The sequence below is a fragment of the Bidens hawaiensis genome, unplaced genomic scaffold, assembly GCF_021521415.1.
Source record: "Bidens hawaiensis isolate Kalapana, Puna unplaced genomic scaffold, B.hawaiensis_p1.1 tig00018571_1, whole genome shotgun sequence".
NCBI classification, from domain to species: domain Eukaryota; kingdom Viridiplantae; phylum Streptophyta; class Magnoliopsida; order Asterales; family Asteraceae; genus Bidens; species Bidens hawaiensis.
The window spans coordinates 283250-306266 of record NW_027492813.1 but is presented as its reverse complement, the minus strand read 5'-3'; the positions used below and the strand labels follow the sequence as shown (position 1 = coordinate 306266).

At 36.6% G+C, this 23017-nt stretch overlaps 1 pseudogene; it reads right to left on the bottom strand.

Moving 5' to 3' along the window:
* Window positions 1–5385: 5385 nt before the first annotated feature.
* Window positions 5386–6630, bottom strand: LOC143556435 (uncharacterized; annotated as a pseudogene).
* Between the last annotated feature and the right edge of the window lie 16387 nt (window positions 6631–23017).

Below are 23017 nucleotides of genomic sequence, written 5' to 3'. Positions count from 1 at the left end.
GTGGTTAATATTATCATAGAAATCAAACCCAGTACCCACAAAACAATCGAGCACCTCAGAAGAACCTGCAACGGTACCCGTACCCGAGAAATCAACAACAACAAGCACCGATACCTCAAGTAAACATGGCGCCACATTTGCCTTTTTATGAGTATGACGATGGGTCCCAAGGGCATTTATTCCACCACCGGTTCGGGGGGTATAGAGAAAATTTATCCCACAAGTTGCAACAAACCTCCTACCCATTATTGTTCTGGTTAAAGATGGGAGAATATTCTTAGTGAGACAGAGCAACTTAACAAGAGTACCCACCTTTCATGGGAAAGCCACGGAGGAACCATACTTACATTTGAGTGATTTTAACTCAATATGTGCGACTATTTCTAGTCAAGGGTTATAGCAGATGAAGTGAAGTTTCTATCACTACCTTCAGCATTATTTACACATTGCGCGATTTGGCACCACATTTTCTTGATGAATATTACACGCCACAGAGAACTTCAGAAGCCCGAACCGCTATTCGAAATTTTCAGCATCGGATGGGTGAGGCATTCTATGAGTCCTTCGAGAGGTTTAAGTTATTACTGAGGACTTGCGACAATCACGGGATTTCCTTATGGGAATTAATCAAGGAATTCCATGAAGGTCGGCCAAATGTCGATTTTTGAGACCTCTAGTCCACCACTAATGGGTCTTTTCTAACTAACGATGAGAATGTGGGATGGATACATTTGGAAAGACATGCAATAATCTCTAAGAGACAGGCTCAGTCAAATCGGATGGTGAAGAGGTCGGTTGTGAAAGTAGTGGATAGTACCGTGTCTGAGGATAGAATGACTAGAATGGAAAAGAAGTTGGAAAAATTAATGGTCATGGCTACAAAAGAGAAGAATCAGTTGGGAAAGACATATCCGGTTTGTGAACGGTGTGGGGAGTTGGGACATGATGTGTCGGGTTGTGGGGTTATACATGAGGAGGAAGATGAGGAAGAAAAGGTAAACTATTTTCAAAGTGAAAGGAGATATAATAATAATATGAGATCGAATACCTATCATCCGGGCCTCAGAAACCAACCAAACTTCCATTATGGAAATCCAAACACTCAGCTAAACCCGAACTTTCAAGGCAGTTCTCAGAAAACAGGATATTAGTCAGATCAGCGGCAATTTGCGAATGGTTTGGGTAATGCTCAACGTGGGTATAATTAGAGAGAATCAAGTGGGAACAATAAGGGCTATCAGAAAAGCTATCAACAAGGTTAGGGAACATCTCAAGGTCAAAACACGCCTTAGGATTCATAGATTTTAACATTGTTGAAAGATGTTAGTCGGAAGATGGAAATTCAAGAAAAGGCAAATCCTGCAAGAGACTATCGGAAGATGGAAATTCGATGGTCAATTGATGATTTCTTGATGATTACGAGATTATATGAAGTGATTTCAGCGTTCAGTTTTATGTTACAGATAGTTTAATTTCAGATCTGAGCTTCTAAATGTTTAAAGGTGTGTAGAACTTTTAATTTCATATATGAGCTCTGATTAGGGTCCTGAACTTCTAAACAGAACTTCTGAACTTTTTTGTTCTGAACTTCTAAACAGAACTTTTAAACTTTTTTGTTCGGAACTTCTAAACAAAACTTCTAAACTTTTTTGTTCTGAACTTTTAAACTTTAACACTTAGGTGCTGTTTGTTTTTGAAAACAAAAACTGTCTGCAATCTGATTTCATTTGATTTCATGGCTGCAACTGAAGATGTGGTCTAAAGATCTGCAATCTGAAAATATAATACTGTTTGTTTTATAAACTGGGTATCGTCTGCATAAGCTGAAAATTAGTTACCTATCATACATATCAGAGTAGATAGAAGTCATTTAATGTTTGTAGACTAGTAAAATAGTTGGTGGTGGGTGGCGGACGGTGGGTGGTGGACGGTGGGTGGTGGTGGTGATGGACGATGATGGTGGTGGGTGGTGGACGGTGTTGGTGGCGGATGGTAGGTGGTGGTGGTAGTGGACGATGGTTGTGGCCAACGGGTGAGTGGTGGTGGTGGTGGGTGGTGGACGGTGTTGGTGGCGGATGGTAGGTGGTGGTGGTGGGTGGTGGTGGCGAACGGTGGGTGGTGGTAGTGGACGATGGTTGTGGCTGACGGGTGGGTGGTGGTGGTGATGGATGGTGGTAGTGGTGGGTGGTGGTGGTGGTGATGGACGGTGATGGTGGGTGGTGGATGGTGGTGATGGTGGTGGTGGGAGGTGGTAGTGGACGGTGGTTGTGGCGGACGGTGGGTGGCGGTGGTGATGGACGGTGGTGGTGGCAGACAATGGGTGGTGGTAGTGATGGACGGTGGTGGTGGTGGACGATGGGTGGTGGTGGTGGCGGATGGTGGGTGGTGGTGGTGGCGGCGCACGATGGGTGGTGGTGGTGTTGGATATTGGGTGTTGGTAGGATGTTAAGAAGTGTGAAGAAGTTAAACAATAGCTTCTTTTTTAAGACCATAAAAGCAGTTTGCAAATCTTATTTAAAAAAAAAAACAAACAGTATTCAGAAGCTTATATCTGCACGCCCGCAGACATAAGCCTCCTGCAGATGTTTTAAGCGAAAACAGACACTACCTTAAAGGTGTTCTTTTTTTGTCTAGAACGTTTAATTTGAACATTTAAAGGTGTTCGTTTTTGGTCAGAACGTTTAAAGGTGTTTGTTTTTGTTCAGAATGTTAACTTGAACGTTTAAAGGTGTTCGTTTTTTGTTAGAACGTTTAACTTGAACGTTTAAATGTATTCGTTTTTGGTCAGAACATTTAACTTGAATGTTTAAATGTGTTTGTTTTTGATCAAAACGTTTTAGTGTCTTCAGTTTTGTTCAGAACGTTTAAACGTGATATTTTGAACCGTAATTAGAGCTCATTTGAGTATAGTATTCTGCAATTTCATAATCGATTTATGAATCTAAATCCTTCTACACATCAATTTGATTGATTAAATCATTATTTTTTTGATCAATTTTGAAGATTCTTGATGTTCAACGACGTTTCATTTTGATTTTGGTTTTTGACTTTAGAGATTTCATACTTTAAGCTCTGATTAGGGTTTAGAAATTGGATGAGATAGAGCGATGAGTTCAGAATTTGGATCAGAATGGAATTGTAATCGACGAATTTGATCATGAACTAGTTTGGGTTATTTACGAAATTGCCACCGCATGTTTTTTGATCCAACGCTCTAGAAAGTCGCGTATGTAATATACTATATGCCATTATTATACAATAACCCAACCTACCAACACCCAATATCCAACACCACCACCACCCATCGTGCGCCGCCACCACCACCACCCACCATCCGCCACCACCACCACCGTCCATCACTACCACCACCCATTGTCTGCCACCACCACCGTCCATCACCACCGCCAGTTTTACACTTGTTAAATTCGGAAAACAACGGATAGATGAACTTGGTTTAGTATCATTTTTTGGGCTTTTCTTTACAAGCATTGTTTTCTATTTATTTTATTCCAGTAACTTCTATTTATTCTTGTATCATATATTTATCGTTCCCAATAATTTATTGAACCCTACAACAAACTTATTGATTTTACACGTACGTTTGGTGCACTCACACACTCAAATGAATTGCTATGAACCGAATACAGAAACTTAACATGCTTGCTATATATATCACATGTAAATTAAACGTAAAATCTATGATGATAATGTAGCCAAGATTGTTACAGGCCATAAAAATAAAAGCTAGAACTATTATTGATTAAAGTGTAAGTATGAATTATTATGATTAATAGGTGATAGCCTGAATTAGTAAAATCCAAATTTCCTTTTAGATGAATATGACATAAAAGATTAGAAAAACTTAATTTTAAATATATATAAACAAAATCTTTAAAAACTCTTTAGATGCTCCTCATCTACTCTTAAGCCATCAGTTTGTTTTATTTGTAATTGGAGGCTTTTCATACATTTGACCTAAATTCACGGGTATGAGTCTCACCAAACTCAAATAACCTTTAAATGAGTTATAACATCTTATTAAATTAAAAATTAATCTTATCAAATATTTGATATGAAAATCCTATAAAACAGGGATATACTAAAAATTAATATCCGATTTAAAAAAAAATATATTATTTAAGAAACAATTTAATTGTAAAAAGTAAGCGGGTCATAGGTCTCAGCAAACCCAGATAGTTTTTAAACCATTTTATAATATCTCATTTATTTGTTAAACCCTTTAATCATCAAATCTTAAATATATTATCAACTTCCTTACAATAAATAAAATTAAAATAAAAAACAATATATAAATATTAGAAACGTATAATGTAGAACAATCCCGTAATACAAGGATAAAAGCTAGTACGATATAAAAGAGACTCAGGTTCGTTGTTTGTCGCCCGTTAAAAAAAAAGAGAAAGAAAGAAAAAAAAAAGAGAGATGAATAGATAATAAAATTTTGATTTGACCTTTACTATTCTATTAATCACGGAGAGGTCCCCTTTACATCTTATATAAATTTGTCTCATTTGACATCCAGAAAATGAGCAAAACAGTAATGTACGATGACTAATAAAAAAACAATATATAGAATGCCGATGAATAAGAAAGAGATCTTCACATAGCCCAAGATTGCAAGTACAAAGTGTAGAGCATTCTTATCCCCTCTATCATCTTTATTCATATAATTTAACAAAAAATCACTACTTTTTAAAATTTACCTTTCATTTTAGAAAACACCTCACATCCTATCCTCTAAATCTATCTCTATATTATTTTTTTATTAATTTTTCTCTTTCTACTCACTTACAATATTAACTACTTGCTATTTTGTCATATTATATTCTTCTTTTAAAAAGTTTCTAAATATTTAGAAAAATCGAATTAAACATTAAACGAACCAAAACTCGGCTCAAACTCGTGAAGTATTCTTAACCAAACATTATAATCAATATATGGATTTAAAATGATATAAGCTATCTATTTATAATTTATAGTAGTCTGAATTTCCATTTATACACTATATGACTGACAAAAAAATATGGAAGTTATATACAAGTGAAAATGGCAACTGACTATGTTTTAACGACAAAAAAAAAGAAAAACAAGTTTGACTATTGAACATCTAGAGAAGCATTACAAAAGCATTAATCAGTCAAACAAAAGATTAACAAAAGCAATAAATTGTTGGTCGGGCCGGGTCGTATCCGTTGCACACTCCTAACACATTACAAGCAAATGACCCAAATAGAGGCAAATTAAAACAAAAGTTGAGCTAATAAGTTATGTTCTTACATAAACAATTCTAATGATCATCACATAGCATGCTTCTAACTCAAACCAATAACATTCACGAAATAATAAAATATAACGCGATATCGTTTATTGTTGAGAATAGAGTAGCCATTGATGTTCAACTAGATCTTCTTGAAGTTGATGATGAGCCGAGTTATCTCTAATACGAAGATGACGTTCAATGAAGTCCATAAACTCACATGTATGAGTGCGCGACAATTCATGGAGATCATCATCAAGTTGATCATACTCCATATTAAGATTGTCACCATCATCACGTTCATCTTCAATGATCATATTATGAAGAATAACACATGCTTTCATTATATTTGTTAGCACACTCACTTTGAACATTCGTGAAGGTCTCGAATGATTGCAAATCGTTGTTGAAGTACTCCAAATGCTCGCTCGACATCTTTTCTTACAGATTCTTGTGCTTTTGCAAAATGTTTGTGCTTGTTCCCTCTTGGTGCTGGAATCGTCTTTACAAAAGTTTGCCACTTAGGATAAATGCCATCTGCAAGGTAATACCCCATAGTATAGTCGTTGCCATTAACTGTGTAATTGACTGGAGGAGCACGCCTTTGCAGTTCCGTGAAAATGAAAGACCTCTCTAGCACGTTAATGTAGTTATGTGGAACCGGGCATGCCAAAAAATGCATGCCATATCCAGAGATCATATGAGGCAACCGCCTCTGAAATAATAGTAGGTTCACGAATGTGGCCAGAGTACATACCTTTCCAAGCCGTGGGACAATTTTTCCACTTCCAATGCATGCAGTCGATGCTTCCGAGCATTCCAGGGAATCCCCGTTGATCCGCAACAGCAAGCAATCGAGTAATATCATTGGTGTTTGGTGAACGTAGATATTCAGTTGAAAAGATATTTACTATCGTCTCACAGAATTTTTTGAGGCTCTCCATTGCGGTGCTCTCACCAATGCTTATGTATTCGTCCATAAAATCTGGGGTTACCCCATATGCCATCATTCTAAGTGCTGCAGTTATCTTTTGCATAGAAGATAAACCGAGTCTTCCGACATTATCTCTTCTTTGGACAAAGTATGGCTTGTGAGTCACTACCTCATTTAGAATACAGAGAAATAAAGGACGACGCATACGAAATCTTCGTCGAAATAGATCTACAGGATATATGGGATTTTCTGCAAAATAATCACGATATAGACGCTGATGTCCCTGAATATGATTACGCCGAATAAACCTACGACGCTTGCGAATACATTGTCCTTCGCCATCTTCGTTAAGATCAACATCACTATCATCTTCAGAAGATATGTATGTTAACAATTTGCGAAAGAATGTACGAGGCATGTGATCAAATATGCAATTAACTCAACCTGTCAAAATATATACGAGTTTTATCAACGCCAAAGATGAAATATGTTGCAACAACTATATTGCTTTTTATTTGTAATTCACAAACAAAAAATGAACAAATAAGCTGCTGATCATGCAAGTTTTTGCCATGAAACTGGAATTATAATAAAGCTACACATTCTGTAATGAAATGATTAAGTAATTTCACGAGTCGCTTCAATTTTTCTCGGCGTTATAAATGTTGGATTGTTTGCAATTGCTAGACCTATTTGCATGCCACTTTTTGTTTCTCCTTGCAATTATACCCAATTCATGGGTAAACTGCCACAAATGACAACCCAGCCGTCATAAGACTGACAAAGCGCAGTTATAAGAGCAGCAGAATGACAACAGTTTACCTTTAACCAGTCAAACAATGTGCAGTTACATAGAGAAGCATTATAAAAGCATTAATAATATAATAATGTATTCAAGTAATTTATAATATGGAAGCTATTATAAACTGTTCGGTTTTAATGGATGGAATGGGAATGCTCTTAGGGTTAGGGCGATGAGTAAATTTAAAATCTTGATCGTCAATTATTAAAACTTTAGGCCTTTTTATTGCTACATCATTGGTGTAAACGACCAAGCTTGAGCTCGGCTCGTTTTCACTTACTGAAGCTCGAGCTTGGGTGGTACGGTTCGTTTGCACCCCTACACGCAGTTAATCAAAGTAATCATTTATCATGATCGTTTTTTCATTATCATCTTTGTTCCATAAATGTTGAAGATTGTAGTATACATTCACAATGAACCATGTGTTTTAGTCTATTAACTTAAAAGATTTAAACAATTTTTTTATTTGCAGGTCAATGTGTTTGTGCAAATAATTTCATCAATTCAGTATCGAGTAATCAAGCAAAGTGCCGATGATGCATTCTACGAGTTGCAGAACCCTGCTGAACAAATTCAAGCTTATGTTTTTTATGGTAAATATCACATTTTTTTGTCCAAAATTGTAAAATCTTTAATAAAAATCTTATTCTTTTAAAGATGGCTTTCGTCCCAGTTGTACTTGCACAAGTTCCAAGAATGACCTTGGATTAACTCTTTGAACAGAAAGATGAAGTTGCAAAAACAGTATTGAAGGAACTTAAGAAGGTATATTACTATATTGTATTAGCAATATATTTATGGTTTAGAACCTTATGAAATTACAATTGTGTCCCTAATATATCAGGTGATGGGAGAATATGGATACATGATAGAGCACGTTCTAATAGTGGACATTATACCTGACCCCTCTGTGCGTATAGCAATGAATGAAATCAATGCAGGTACTTATTTGATCTTACCTAATTTGGGCATTAATCTATTTTGTGTATTTAATGTTAATGAGCGAAAATAATAATATCTGCAGCATAAAGGCTTCAACTTGCTAGTGTATACAAGGGTGAGGGTAAATTACATGAAGATAGTTGGAATCCTATAATAAATATAATGAAATTGAGCGATAAATAGAGAGAGGTGTACCTATTGCAGCTTGTATCTGTGAACACAGGGGCACCAGTTGCTTCGATTCGAACCGGGACTCTTTGATTTTGGTATTTTATTTGCTTCAGAGGGAATGGAGATGGTAAAGAGGGCTGACGATTTTGCTTCAGAGAGAATCAATTGCCTTTGGTTTACTTAGAAAGGCCGATGAACCCTAGAAAGATGAGCGGGAGAAGTGATGAGGCGGGTGAAAGTATGATAGCAGTTGAGAATTGAGATAGAGTGTGCTACAGTAGCTTTTCATATATGAAAATTTACTGTACAATATTTTCATTATTTAGAGATGAAGAATATGAATAGGGGATAGGATGGAGTGAGTAATTGGATGATTTTTTTAAATTATAAAGATAGTGGGTGTTTTGATGGTTGGGATGGGAATGCTCTAACAGCTACTTTTCATACTGACCAAATATTTTCTCAAGGTTTAATTCACCACAGTGATATTATTGTAAGAGTCCCCCATGTTCACCTGCATAAATATACAGTTCTGGATTTGGCAGTATACCTAGGAATGGTCGTTTTAGTTACTGCAAGAGAGAGGGGGTAATCATTATCCATGTCTTTTGGGCCCATGCAATAGAATAAGACTTGAGCTTCTCTCGTGACCCTACTTTCTAATCTCTCTGCAAAAACAACTTTTCACTATCCATATCTTGGTCGATTTGTATCAGTACGTACTCTCTTATTGGATTCATCCATCCTTCTCTTGCACAGGAAAAAGAAAGGAGAGAAAGTAATAGTTCTGTTAACACACATAAACGAATTCTAAGACCGTTCACTGTTATGAGGCTTCAAAGCCTCTCCACCTTGCCACGCCATTGTTACGTTGGTCAGTAATGCCCCTACGTCGCATTGCCCTGATGTGGTTAATTCGAAGGGCTGGGGCACTTTTCTATCTTTTTATTTACTTATTTATGACCAACACAATAAAATAAAAAGTAAATAGTAATATAACAACTTAAAAACAAATAAACCAACCTGAATTAACTAAAATAAAACTACTTTTCATCTTCGCTCATGTACCCTCGTCTTCGTCCTAGTTGGCATCTTGGCTAAGAGTTTTGTATTTTTTTTTCCTTTAAAAAAACCCACGTGGACAGATCTAGATGCGATGGATCCTTTGGGAATAACTTGAAATCCCTTTCTCGTTTCTTCTCTCGTTTCCGTTCCAATTGTATTTTTTTCCCTTTTATCGTGCATTGCTTTATATTCCGCATGCACAATTTTTTTTTCTTCGTGTATCCTTGTATTTTCGTCTTTTGTTTATTTTTTGATTGTGACAATCTCGGAAAGTTTAAGCTCCAAGTTGTCAAAGCGCAAGCTCACTTCGGAACTCATTTAGGATACTGTTCTCGACGAAGATCCTCCACCTCTCGTTGCCGCCTTGGCCTTTTCTTTTCCGACGGGGCGTTGTAACTCCTCCGGCTCATAAAAACAAATTCGGGATCATAGTTGTTTAAGTTTAATTGACAACGGGCAACTGACATGCCATGAGATGATGTTTGACCGAGCGAAGTAGACGCTGTTTTGACCGCTTGGACGGTCACGAAAAAGGTGGCGGGATAGGCACCCACTATGGTGAGCTTGTGCATTGCCTCCAAGTGTCCAACATACTGAAATCTCCCCCATGTTCGGCTCTATAATGTTTTAAGACAAACACCGTTGGCATCGCTCATGCCGCTTTTTCTACCGTTGTTTGCAATGCGGTTGTACATGTTGGTGAAGTTTGTTAGTTTTGTTCGCATTAGCATCTGTTTGCTGTAGACGGAATTGTTGTTGCGGTATTCACCTCAACACATTGTATCATTGAACTTTAAACGTAACCTCGCCTAAAGCAGGGGAAGGTTTACCGTCATCTTTGATAAAAGTAAAAACCTAATATTAGACCCTAAAAATAAAATATGTAACGTATATAAATAATTCTTTTAATAAATTACCTTTAATCGAGTCTTCGTATGTAACATCCCCAAAGTTTCGGGTCAAATTTGTTGCCACACCTCGATCGACGGCATAATTTACGTTAGGTCGTAATGTATAGATTGCTAAAAACACATGTGACAACTATTAAAGTGGCAATATTATCATTATCATATTAAATCTCAAATACACAAGTTCGAAACGGAAATGACATCCTAACAAAACAAACTAACTATTACATCATTTTATTAAAGTAATCTAAAGACAATCTAATGTCTTCGGTCTTGATAATTTTCATCAAATTTTCATACAAGTAGCATATATATAAAATAAAGATCCACTAAAAATAGTTGGTAAATTTCCCACAAGTTGCTATAATATAATATGAGGCAAATCATACAATTTCATGAACATGCATATTAAACAAGCACGTACAAAAATATGTAAAAATATCAGTGAGGCCCTTTTCTATTTGACATAAAGTTTAAATGGTAAGTAGAGCGTATCATACTTATTGAGGCTACTGCGGTCTTGAGGCAACAATAAGTAATAAACACAAATCGATCAATGAGACATAATTCATGCAAGCAAGTACTAAGTTACTAACACACAGGTCCATGATGTGAATTGTATTTTGAAGCAATGAGGCAAAAATACAAGTGTTTTTCTAGGATATATATATATATATATATATATATATGCTACCCCCTAAATGTTTAAAAGAGTAAAAAAGGGGTGCGAGACTCACATGCTAAATAAGCGACGATGAGCAAATAAGCGAAGATATCTTTAAGCGAGTGAATTGACAAAGTTCGATTTAACGAGCGACCGTGGATAAGTAAATAAGTAGGATCAAAATCATACTTGAGAAATAAAAGAAGAAACGAAAAGTTGGACGTTTGATTATTTGGTTTATAATTGTAATTTAGCGCGGCGCGTGCGTAGTGCGGCGCGTCTTAAGGGAAGAATAGTTTGGAAAAAATAATTTAGCCCCTAGACTTTAGGTTGGGCGCAATTCAAGCATAGAACTAGATTTAATGAGGTTTATACTTTGCGGTTGGAATGCGAACATCAATAAGTATAAACAATCAAATTACATAATCAAATATCAATAAATGCGGAAATTTTATTAATAAATGCGGATCCAAATAGTATCAAAATTCTAAAACGGGTCAGGTTTTTGGGTTTGAAAAATGACGAATTTTGCCGACTTTGTAAAGTTTAAGGACCAAAAATATACCTTAGATGATTAGAAACCGAAACCCCGAATACATTCGACGAAAACCTGCACAAAAATAAAGAAAAACAAAATCTGGATGTCCGTCGCGCATCGCGACGAATAAAACTTAAGATCATTGCGATATGCGAAGGCCTTGAAAATATATGATAATTTGCGCGGTGTCACGCTACGCGAAAGGCTTATCCTTCTAACGACCGCGATACGCGAAATGGTTATTACATAACCGGAATACGTGTCGAGCCACGTGTCGATGACTCAACTACACATGGCCAGGCTAGGGCTGACTCAGCAAGCCTATGACTGCATAACGTTACACGACAATGTCTTTCTTTCTTCGTCACAATACGTGACGGAGTAGAAAATCAAATATAAAGGGGGAGGGGGTGCTCACCTCACATTTCAAACCAAAATCACACACACACTTCCTTGGTTTTCTTGCCCAAACTCCATGCAACAATCTGATGAATCCCTAAGCCTCGTAGTATATGCTAACTAGTTGGAGCCCCGATAAAGCCCCGACACCCGAGTTGTAGTAGAAGTGCTACTCATTCAATCTTAAGCTTATACTAGTGTTAGGGTAAGGTTATGCTTATGTTCATTTAATGAAAGGCTTAAAGTCCTTAGTCGGGAATATAGTCTAAACATTGAAAATTTTTAAATATATACTTTTAGCTTTTCATAAATAAAGATTCATTTAGTAAGTGTTTCTTCAAGACTAAGAAACATAAACTTTGTTGGTCAAACATGCCATTATGCCCACCCAATCCGTCCTCAAGATGTTAAAACCTCCTCTCAAATCAGACAGCCAGTGGACAACTATCTGAGATAGATATCTCTAATATGGTGGAAAATGCTTCTTTTCCAACGTCCTCCACTTCGTATCATACCTCATCTTGTCAATAAACTCCTGCAACTGCTCCTTCTGGAAATTTGAAGAAGTGATCTGGAACATATTTTGATGTTCAACACCCGTCTAATGTTAGCCTCGGTTATTGCTAACTTCTTCCCAGCCATTTCACTTGTAATGGTGTCCTTGATCTTTTTTGTATTTGCCCAAAATTCCACAATCCAGTAGGTATGTATCTTTGGATTAGCTGCGATGGCAGGTAATAGATGAGTTTCCCTAAGCCCCTTAATCATAGAGATGAACAACTTATGCTTCTTGCTTTTGGGAGGTCTAACGGACAATACATGTTGTGTTGCTGCAAGACATAATCAAGTAGACACATTAAAACTGATATATTATAAAACAGAAGTAAAAGTAAAACAAAAAATAAAACAGAAAACAAAAATTGGAAATTTGAAATTTAGAAAAATTTTCTAAGTACAAACAAATCGAATTGCATGATATTCCAATTTCATCGCAAGACCAAATCAAATCGCATCACATTACAGAAATTCTAATCGCATCGCATGGGAATGTGAAGCGATTCAGATTTCTGCAATGAGAATCAGATCTCTGCGATGCGATTCAGATCTTATGCGATTTAGATGACTTATGCGATCTGACTCAAATCTTTGAGCGACGTGATTCAAATCCTGATGCGATTTGAATACATATGCGATTCCAAATCACAAGTTTATTCAAATTTCAATTCCTCTATAATCTAAGGTCGTCCAGACCCGAATTAAACTTACGTACACCCTTTTCACACAAACACAAACTTCAAGAACACCAATCAAACAGTTGAAAGTCTGAAACCTCCTAAAAATCTAACAAGTCTATACAAAAGTTCAATTAAATCAATACATAGATCTGCTATGATGTCGACAACAAGATTTTATGGCCAACTTAACCAAACAACAACATATTTAGATCCAAATTATCCAGAGACGATTTGGTTATGAACCGTCAATCAAGAACTGGCTATGAATCATCATCAATAGATGTTATACCGTGTGAGACGAATCCATGATGATGATGATCAAGTGTTAATCACGATAATAACAATAGATTTGCTAGTTTGGGGGGCTTGAAGTCGGTAAAATATTTTTAGAGAGAGAGAGAGAGAGAGAAAGAGTTGATAGAATTTTAAAGATGTATAGGGTTAGTCTACTCGCAATAGGGTCAAATCCTCATAAGTTTTTAAATCATTTTACACTCTCATCCCTCGAACTTTGAAGGAAGATATTTACTGATTTAAACCCGAAAAATATTTATACTCCGAATCCGAATTCACGATATATTTTATTTGGTCTACATGGTTAACAACTTTGCATGAGTGACATTAACGCAAAACAACAAAAATTTAAAATAAAGTTAAAAAGAATTTTTTTTAAAGTAAAATAAAATAGAATAATAAAAAATAAAAAATAAAAATAAATATAAAATTAAGTTAAAATAAAAATAAATTAATGAGTAGAGATAAAATTAATTTTGGATACTTAACAATATGAATTAATATTTTTCCAAGAAAGATCACATGGAATCATATTAACCGATAATGTCCTAGGATCACATTTCTATTTCAATATTATTATGCCAAGAATCCAAAGTTGATTTTAGATATGTTTTGTCAACTTTAAACTTAACAAATATTTTGGTGTCGAAGTGATATGTTAATGTATGCATTAAGCACAATACTTATATGGTCCCAACTTAATATGATAAATTACAAACTCCATCATAACCCGGGCTTAATTTTCTTAGTCCTGATTACCTGGAATTGATTCTGACCCATAACGATTGATCAAAAGCCTTTTAACACATGATAACTTTTTTAATATATTTTACGAACTTTTATAAACAATTTAAAGGTTGACCTCTGGACTTATATGCCACAAGGTTTAACTTACTGCTGGCAGACTTACGGCCCAAACTTAAGTGGTTCTAATATTTCCCTTTTTGTTTGCTAACCATCAACATTTGTTTACATTAAATAGTTAAGCACTTTTGTAGTTGTTTGGTTTTTCTGATAGATTTCAATATTTTAAAAAAAAATGGTAAACAATTTTATGGTGACCAATCACTATCTGGCTTGTGTATGACTGGCAATTACATTTCTGCCTTCATCGATATGACTTTAGGTGGAGACATACAACCACTTCATGAGTGTATGACCACTAGCATAGGCGGATAATATAGTTTATCACATGTACACTTACTCGTTTGTCAAGCCTATCTACACATCGGGAAATGATCTTGTTGGCTTTTAATCTACTATTTTCATGTGCTAGGAACATTAGGGACAATTTCTTATAATTTTCCAAAGGTCGGATCAATTTCTCAACATTTTAAAATACCCAATCCAACTCCCTCTTAAATGGAGCTCCCTCTATACATAAGAACTTCTTTTTTAAACATTTTCTGATTTTCCTAAATAAAGGATAAAATCTTTTTTACTAGACCAAAAGCTCAAATTTGTTTTTCTTAAAAATAAAATCTTCTTGGTGATTTAAAGTAACTTATTTTCTCCCTCTAAATTTAATATTTGAGAAATATTTGCAAATTTATATACAAAAAAATAAAATAATTTAATCAAAACAAATCATGCCAAGCACCTATACAAGATATAGAAATCGGGCACGATCAAAAACTTTAGTGAAAAGGTCTACAAAGTTGTGGTCAGTGTGGACCTGCTCCATATTGGTAAGTTTCTGATCATAACAGTCACGAATGAAATGCATTCGGATGTTAGTATATTTTGTCTTTGAGTGTTGGGCTGGGTTTTTAACAATACAAATCGCTACATCGTTATTACACTTGATTGGGGTGTTAAAGAAATTCAAATCGTAATCCAACAGCTGATGCTGGCTCCATATGACTTGAGAGCAGCAGCTAGAGGCGGCAATGCATTCAACTTCAACGGTGGAGGTGAATACTGTGACTTGCTTCTTGCATTGTCAAGAGATTAAGCCGTCCCCCAAGAATTGACATCCTCATGATGCTGACTTTCTGTCTAAGTTGCATCCCCATAATCACTGTCTGTGTAAGCATGCAACATCAATGTAGAGTCTTTTGGATATCAGAGACCCAAACGAGGCTTCCCTTGAGATACTAAAACATACCTTTGACAACAGTTAAGTGAGATTCTTTCGGATCTGATTGATATTGAAAAACACGGAGCATGATATCCGACCTGCTTGCAGTGAGATACATCAAGGAGCTAATCATGGACCTGTAAAGGTGTTGATCGACTGGCTTTCCTAATAGATCTGGAGCTAACACCTGTCTAATAGCAGTCAGAGTGATGTAAGAGGTAGCATCCTTGAACCCAAACTTATGGCTTTCCCATTCTTTTTTTGTTCAACTTGTAGGCCCAGAAAGATTATCATCTCCCCCAATGAACTCATCTTAAACCGACTTTGTATCAACTCTGAAACTCTCTACACATATTATCACTCGTTAACCCAAAGATAATGGCATCAACATACACTTAGACCATGATTAGATCATCGCCGACCTTTTGAAAAAGAGTATTTGATCAATAACACCTCTCCGGTAGCCATTTTCTAATTGATGTTCTGCTAATTTAGCATACCAAGCACGGGGTGCCCGATGAAGGCCATAGAGACGTAGTTCGGACTATTTGGATCCTCAAAACCTGGCGGTTGCTTAACATAAATCTACTCCTTCACCTTTCTATACAAGAAAGCGGTCGTCACCTCCATTTGATAAACTTTAAAGTTCATGAATGATGCATAGACTAGAAAGATGCGAATGGCTTTAAACCTAGTAACATGAGTATAAACTTCATCTTAATCAAGTCCTTCATGCTGAGAGAAAACTTGCACCACTAGCCTTGCTTATTCATATAATAACCCCCTTATCATCCTTCTTGTTTCTCAACATCCTTTTGGTATTCTCGACTTCTTCACAAGCCTCCACACATTTAGCTTCTTAAACTGTAACAACTCTTCCTACATAGCTTTCGTAACATCTTGAGAATACCCTATTCAAGTTTGGGCTACAAAGGACATTTCTGGAACTTAATGGGGTGTAAAATGAAAAATTTGGTTTTCCAGAATCATCACGCTACGCGATGGGTAGATAAAGAAGATCATCGCGCTACGTGATGCAGTTCCCAGAAATCAGAAAAAAAGGTGGCGTCGCGCTACACGATGGTCCAATATCAGGTGGGCATCGCGTTACATGATGACAGTGTTAAGTAACCAGTGCCACGTGTCCAGCCACGTGTCAATACGTGGCAGCATTTCAGCAATTGCGGCGTTGCGCTATGCGATGACCTAATGAAAGAGACTATCGCGCTATGCGATGGTTCCCAAATCAGCTCTTAAAATGGAGGGGTACGTCACTTCCATCTCACACACCAAACACACTATTTTCACACACACAACCTCGTTTTACGTGCCGATCTCGAAGTTCGTTCCAAGACGCGGGTTCTGACGATTAAAGCCTCGATACGCGATAGAAAGTAGAAGTGCTTCCGTACAAACTTAGGCATATAAATTCCAAATACCTGCGTAAGGTAGGGGTTCTACCAAATATTATTTTATTATTATTATATTATATGGCTTAGACCACAGTCAGGGGTATAGCCCAAACATTAATCATAATTATGTTTTCAAAGGCTTTATACGTGCAAATGTTATAGCTAAAATAATGTTTCTTCATGATTAAGAAACATAAGCTCTTACATATAAGAGGATATAGTCAGAAATAGTTTCTTCATAATTAAGAAATATTATATGCAAGAGATATATTTTTCTTTACAAGAAACGTAAGATTTTACACACCAGGTTATAGTTATTCAATGTTTCTTATTGAAGAAGAAACCTATCAATAGATGTTTCTTCATGAGGAAGAAACTCAACACATGATTTATAAACAAATAAAAAGACTACGGGTCTAAACATTTTATTCAAATAAATGATCAGTCAAGGTTTAAAGCTATCAAAACCAGACTAAAGGTCTGTAGCTGGATCAAGAGACGATCCGGGTATTTATACAAACCTATTTTATTATAGATCAATCATCATTCATTCACAAGGGTTTTCAAACGGGATCACCACATCATTCAGAAAGACAATCACAGGTGAATACGTTAAACCCTTTTCAGTCAGTCATTAAGATAAACGGGTGTTTATCTTAAACAGTCAGTCAAATATGAGATTACGTGATCTCTAATTTTAAGGGATTACGTGATCCCTAAATCACAAGGTAGATAATAAAATCAACTTAGACCGAGTACACATGTGTCTGGATCCCAACATAACTGTCTAGTCTTACAATCATGGCTACATGGCCGCAGGCTAAACAGTCATAACGAAAATTCTCTAATGGGCATTAGTTCTTGGAGAACCATAATTGTGTGTGTATGGTAGTGGCACAAATTCCCAGAAATAAGAGACGTTTCTGCTGGGTTTGTTACAAAACTATCTTGTCAGTCAAATATTTTTAATTGTTTTATCGAGTCAACGATTCACCAGCATATCGTTGACGTATTTTTCCCCACATTACAGGAAACCAAGTATAGCACAGATAGCAAGGAATTAGAGTCATTCATGGAGTTAGATGCTCGCAGATAGAGATGACTCAGTTTTAAATAAATAAAATATTGTAAACAAGAATAAACAAGGTTTGTAAACCAAATACTTGGATATTTATTATCCTAGAGATTTTCAAAATAAAATTATTATTTTATTATCAAAGACTTTCGCTAATAACCCGCAACTCTGATATATTTCAAAACAGGTACCAACTACAGGTGTCACACCTAGGCCCTAAGTCAGGGTGTGACAGGTTGGTATCAGAGCCATCGTTATTAGCGAATTAGGTATTGAGTATACCTAGGCTTTGAGCAGAAATAAAGTTAAACTAAAAACATTAATATTCAATTGAGAATAAAGTAATTTGATGAATAAACATAAGATTCAATCTTATCATATTTATACTGATAGGTACTCAATTAAAGTATCTAAAGTGTAAGTAAAACAGTTACGGGTAAGATAGGAACACAATCCTATTCACAATCTAACATCGTACAGATGTCTGATCATCAATCCAGCCAAGGATCATTTCGACCTCCGTCAGGTAAAGGAAAAGGGTGTATAGGGACAACTTTACTTCCAATCCTTATATCTAGTAGTGAAGACTTAAAACAGATGACAATGGAGGAGGAATCAGATTCCTTTGATTCTAATATTCCGTTGGCCCATATCATTCCAAGACAGGATATGCAGGGAGAAGGATCAAGCAGATCTTAGAAATCAACAAAGTCAACGGGAAAAGGAATAATGACTAATCCGGAAAAAAATCCTCAGGGTCAGGAATATTTTAGTTACCCAATAAATCAGGATCCATACTTTGCTCAACCTCAAAATGTCACACCTCGGCTCAGGGCCTAGGCGTGTGACTCAACGTTGGTACCTGTTTTGTAAATACATCAGAGTTTAAGATTGTAAAGCAGAAGACTTTAATAAAATATTATTATATTTAAAAGATGGGACTTTAAAACACCCGTTAATTTGTACAAAAGTGTTTGGATTACAAAACCATATTTTATATTATTTTAATAATTAAACATCCATTGAGCCAGCAGATCGTCTAACTGCTATCCATCTTCTCCAAACACCGATTCTCCATTACCTGTAAAACAGTTATAAAATACGTCAGTAACATATGCTGTGAACACGCTGACACAAAACATTTAAGTTACTTAGTTATCCCCTCGGGTATTTTATGACCCGGCCCATCGTGGCTTAGGAAACAACCAAGTTAAATTTACTATTATAAACATTCAGTTCTACTTGAAACCTCTCAGCGATACCGCAACATCGAGGTCTTAGAAACTATCAATATACACGAGATAATCCCCTCTCGGACATTACTTAGGTCCGGCCCAACGTGGCGGAGGCATTAGCAAGTGTGGTGTGGTGTGCCCACCGTCTACCCACATATGTAAGGATCCAAACAAACGTATACAATAGCTTGAGGGCCACTATTACTTTTGTTTATAAAGTTTTAGGGATATATAATCCCATGCAAACATTCAAGACTTGTTTTATAAAAAGTTGGACATATTCACCTTCTCTTCTTGTTTGGTGTTTCTCACCGATTAGTCTTGTTACCTCGGACCTATAGTACGAGAAAACGTTTTATAAGTACTAGATCAACGATCTTGCTTCAGACCTTTAGTCCGATTGCATAACCTTTACCTTGACATTTATCTCTTTTATAAAATATAAGGACATTTAGTCCTTACGTTTGTTAATCATTTATAAACTACGTTTCTTCTTCATGAAGAAACATACATTTCACATTTAGTCCTTACGTTTGTTAATCATTTATAAAATCTTTATAATAAAGATATAATATTACATTTATAATCTTGACTCATAAAAATCTATTTTCTCACTTTATTATATAATCAAGTTATGGGCTATATCCTTGACTAGGGTTTAAGCCATTTATAATATAATAACCGGGCAGAACCCCTACCTTGAATTGCTTATTATACGAAATGCCTATGCTTTACTTGGACCGCACTTCTACTTGGAGGAAAGTTGAGAGAGTAATTAGGTAGAGTTACAGCACGCTCTTCAAGACAAAACTTGTCGGGATATCGACATATCGGGGTCGTGGCATGCTTATCGAGATTGCGTATGTGTTTTGGAGTGTGTGGGATGGATGAGAAACACCCCATGGCCGATCTATTTATAGAAAAATTCCTGCAATTTCGTGTATCGCTAAGCTGCTTCGCGTATCGCGAAGATGCATTAGCTTCGATGAGTCGCCGCGTAGGCTTGCCACGTGTCGCTACGTGTCACTACGGCCTGCCACATGTCACCGCGTGGTGATGCATGTCCCGTGACGTGTCCTGCATCTTCGCTTATAGCGAAGATGTAACTTGCATTCTTCGCGTATTGCGAAGATGCAAAAATTCAAATATGTTCATTTTCAGTCCTTGATCTTTTGGTAACTTGCCATATCTTGATCTCGTCTCATCATCCAAAAATACAAAGGCGGCTCTTAAGCGGCTCACGGCGATGCGAGCGTGCGAAGTGCAAAGTGCGCCATCAAAGCGCCACATTGCACCCATCGCCCATGCCCGAGCCCGTACGCGTGCGCGTCGGGTGCTTCGCACCCTCCTCTAGGACTAGGGAGAGTGTTTAGCCACTTAAGAACATTATCTTGGAATGTTCTCTCCTTATAAAGTGCTTTATTTTCTTTACCACTTTCCATGTGGGATGGAATCTCCTTACTTCATTCCCTAACATGAGCTACTTCCATTTCTTTGTCTTATTTTACCCATTATTTATACCATGAATAATTTTTGTCCATAAGTTTTATTAGTTGTCAAAATTAGTCCAAAATTTTCATGATGTTACATCCTCCCCACCTTAGAATGAATCTCGTCCTCAAGATTCGATAGAATAGATGTGGGTATTTCTTTCTCATCTCTGACTCTAACTCCCAAGTATACTCGGGTCCTCTTCAGGAGTTCCATCGTATCTTGACTAACTTTAGCCTTCGACGTTTAAGTTGCTTGACTTGGAAATCTTCAACTTGTAGAGGTTGTTCTACAAATTTCAAATTTTCGTTGACTTCGACATCCTTTAAGGGTATGGCTAAAGTTTCGTTAGCCAGACATTTACGTAAGTTAGAGACATGAAATACATTGTGTATTCCTTTCATCTCTTCTGGCAATCGTAAGTGATAAGCAACATTACCGATTCGTTCTAGTACTTCAAATGGTCCTACGAAATGATGACTTTACTTTCCTTTCTTGCCGAATCATACGACTCCTTTCCACGGTGATACTTTTAATAAGACCTTATCACCTACTTGAAATTCCAACGACTTACGGAGGACGTCTGCATAGCTCTTTTGTCGGTCTCTTGCCTCCTTATGTCGTTCACGGATTTGTAATACTTTATCCGTGGTTTCTTGGACTACTTTGGGTCCAGATTTTTGATTGTCTCCATTTTCGGACCAACATACAGGCGTTCTACATTTGCGTCCATACAAAGCTTCAAATGGTGCGGCCTGAATACTTGTGTGGTAACTATTGTTATACGAGAATTCCATCAGAGGAAGGTGATCATCCCAACATCCACCTAAATCGATCACACAAGCTCGAAGCATGTCCTCAAGCGTTTGAATTATTCTTTCGCTCTACCCATCAGTTTGAGGATGATAAGCAGTGGTAAAATTCAATTTTGTTCCTAACGCTTGCTGGAAACTATTCCAGAAACGAGACGTAAATCTACTGTCTCGATCAGATATGATAGATAATGGCACACCATGTAATGCTATGATGTTGTTCACGTAAATCCGTGCCAATCTATCCATAGAATAAGAATCATTGATAGGTAAGAAATGAGCGGATTTAGTTAACCTATCAACGATTACCCAAATAGCATTGTGCTGTCGGGTAGTTTTAGGGAGTTTCGTAACGAAATCCATTGTTATCATCTCCCATTTCCATACAGTAAGTTCAGGTTGTTGGAGCAAACCTGAAGGTTTCTGATGCTCTGCCTTGACTTGTAAACAAGTTAAACATTTAGCAACGTACAAGGCAATATCCCTTTTCATCCTATTCCACTAGTAGTTTGGCTTAAGATTTGATACATTTTATCACTACCGGGATGCATCATGTACTTTGAATTATGAGCTTCATTCATGATCTTTTCACGTAACTCACCAACAATTAGTACTCAGATTCTATTCCCAAGTATGAGTATGTCATCCTTTCCTTTTACTAAAGAATCAATGGTGCCGTTACGCTTTTCTTTGGAGATATGATTTTCTTCAATTGCTTGCTTTTTTGCTTTCTTGATTTGTTTGATTAAATCTATCTGTAGCTCTAACCTCAAGACTCGAACTCTCTTGGGTTTCTCACGTTCTTTTCGGCTTAATGCATCAGCTACTACATTTGCTTTTCCTTCATGATAGATGATTTCACAGTCGTAATCGTTTAAGGTTTCCATCCATCTTCTTTGATGCATGTTAAGTTCCTTCTGATCAAATATAAGCTTTAAGCTCTTATGATCAGTGTACATGATAAACTTGACTCCATAGAGATAGTGTCTCCATAATTTTAAGGCAAAGATTATAGCACCCAACTCTAGATCGTGAGTCGTATAATTCTCTTCGTGTACTTTCAATTGATGAGAAAGCATAAGATGTTAGTTTCTTTCTTTGCATTAGTACGCAACCCAAACCTGAATGAGATGCGTCACTAAATACAACGAAATCCTCTGTACCTTCTGGCAAGGCCAGTATAGGTGCATTTGTGAGCTTTTGCTTAAGTAAATCAAATACTTCTTGTTGCTTGGTTCCTCATTCATACATAACATTCTTTCGGGTTAATGAAGTTAAGGGAACTGCTATTCGGGAGAAATTTTTAATGAATCTTCTATAATATCCAACCAAACCTAGGAAACTTCGAACCTCGGTTGGCGATCTAGGAATCTCCCATTTGGCTATTGCTTCAATCTTTGCAGAGTCTACTTGAATTCCATTTGAATTGATAACGTGGCCAAGAAATTGCACTTCATGCAGCCAGAATTCCCATTTGGAAAATTTAGCATACAACTTCTCGTTTTGGAATATCTCAAGTAAGATCCTAAGATGAACTTTGTGATCTTCTTCCGATTTAGAATAAATAATTATATCGTCGATGAGTACGATTACAAACTTATCTAAATAGGGCTTACAAACTCTGTTCATCAAGTCCATAAAAGTGGCTGGGAATTAGTGAGTCCAAATGGCATTATGGTGAA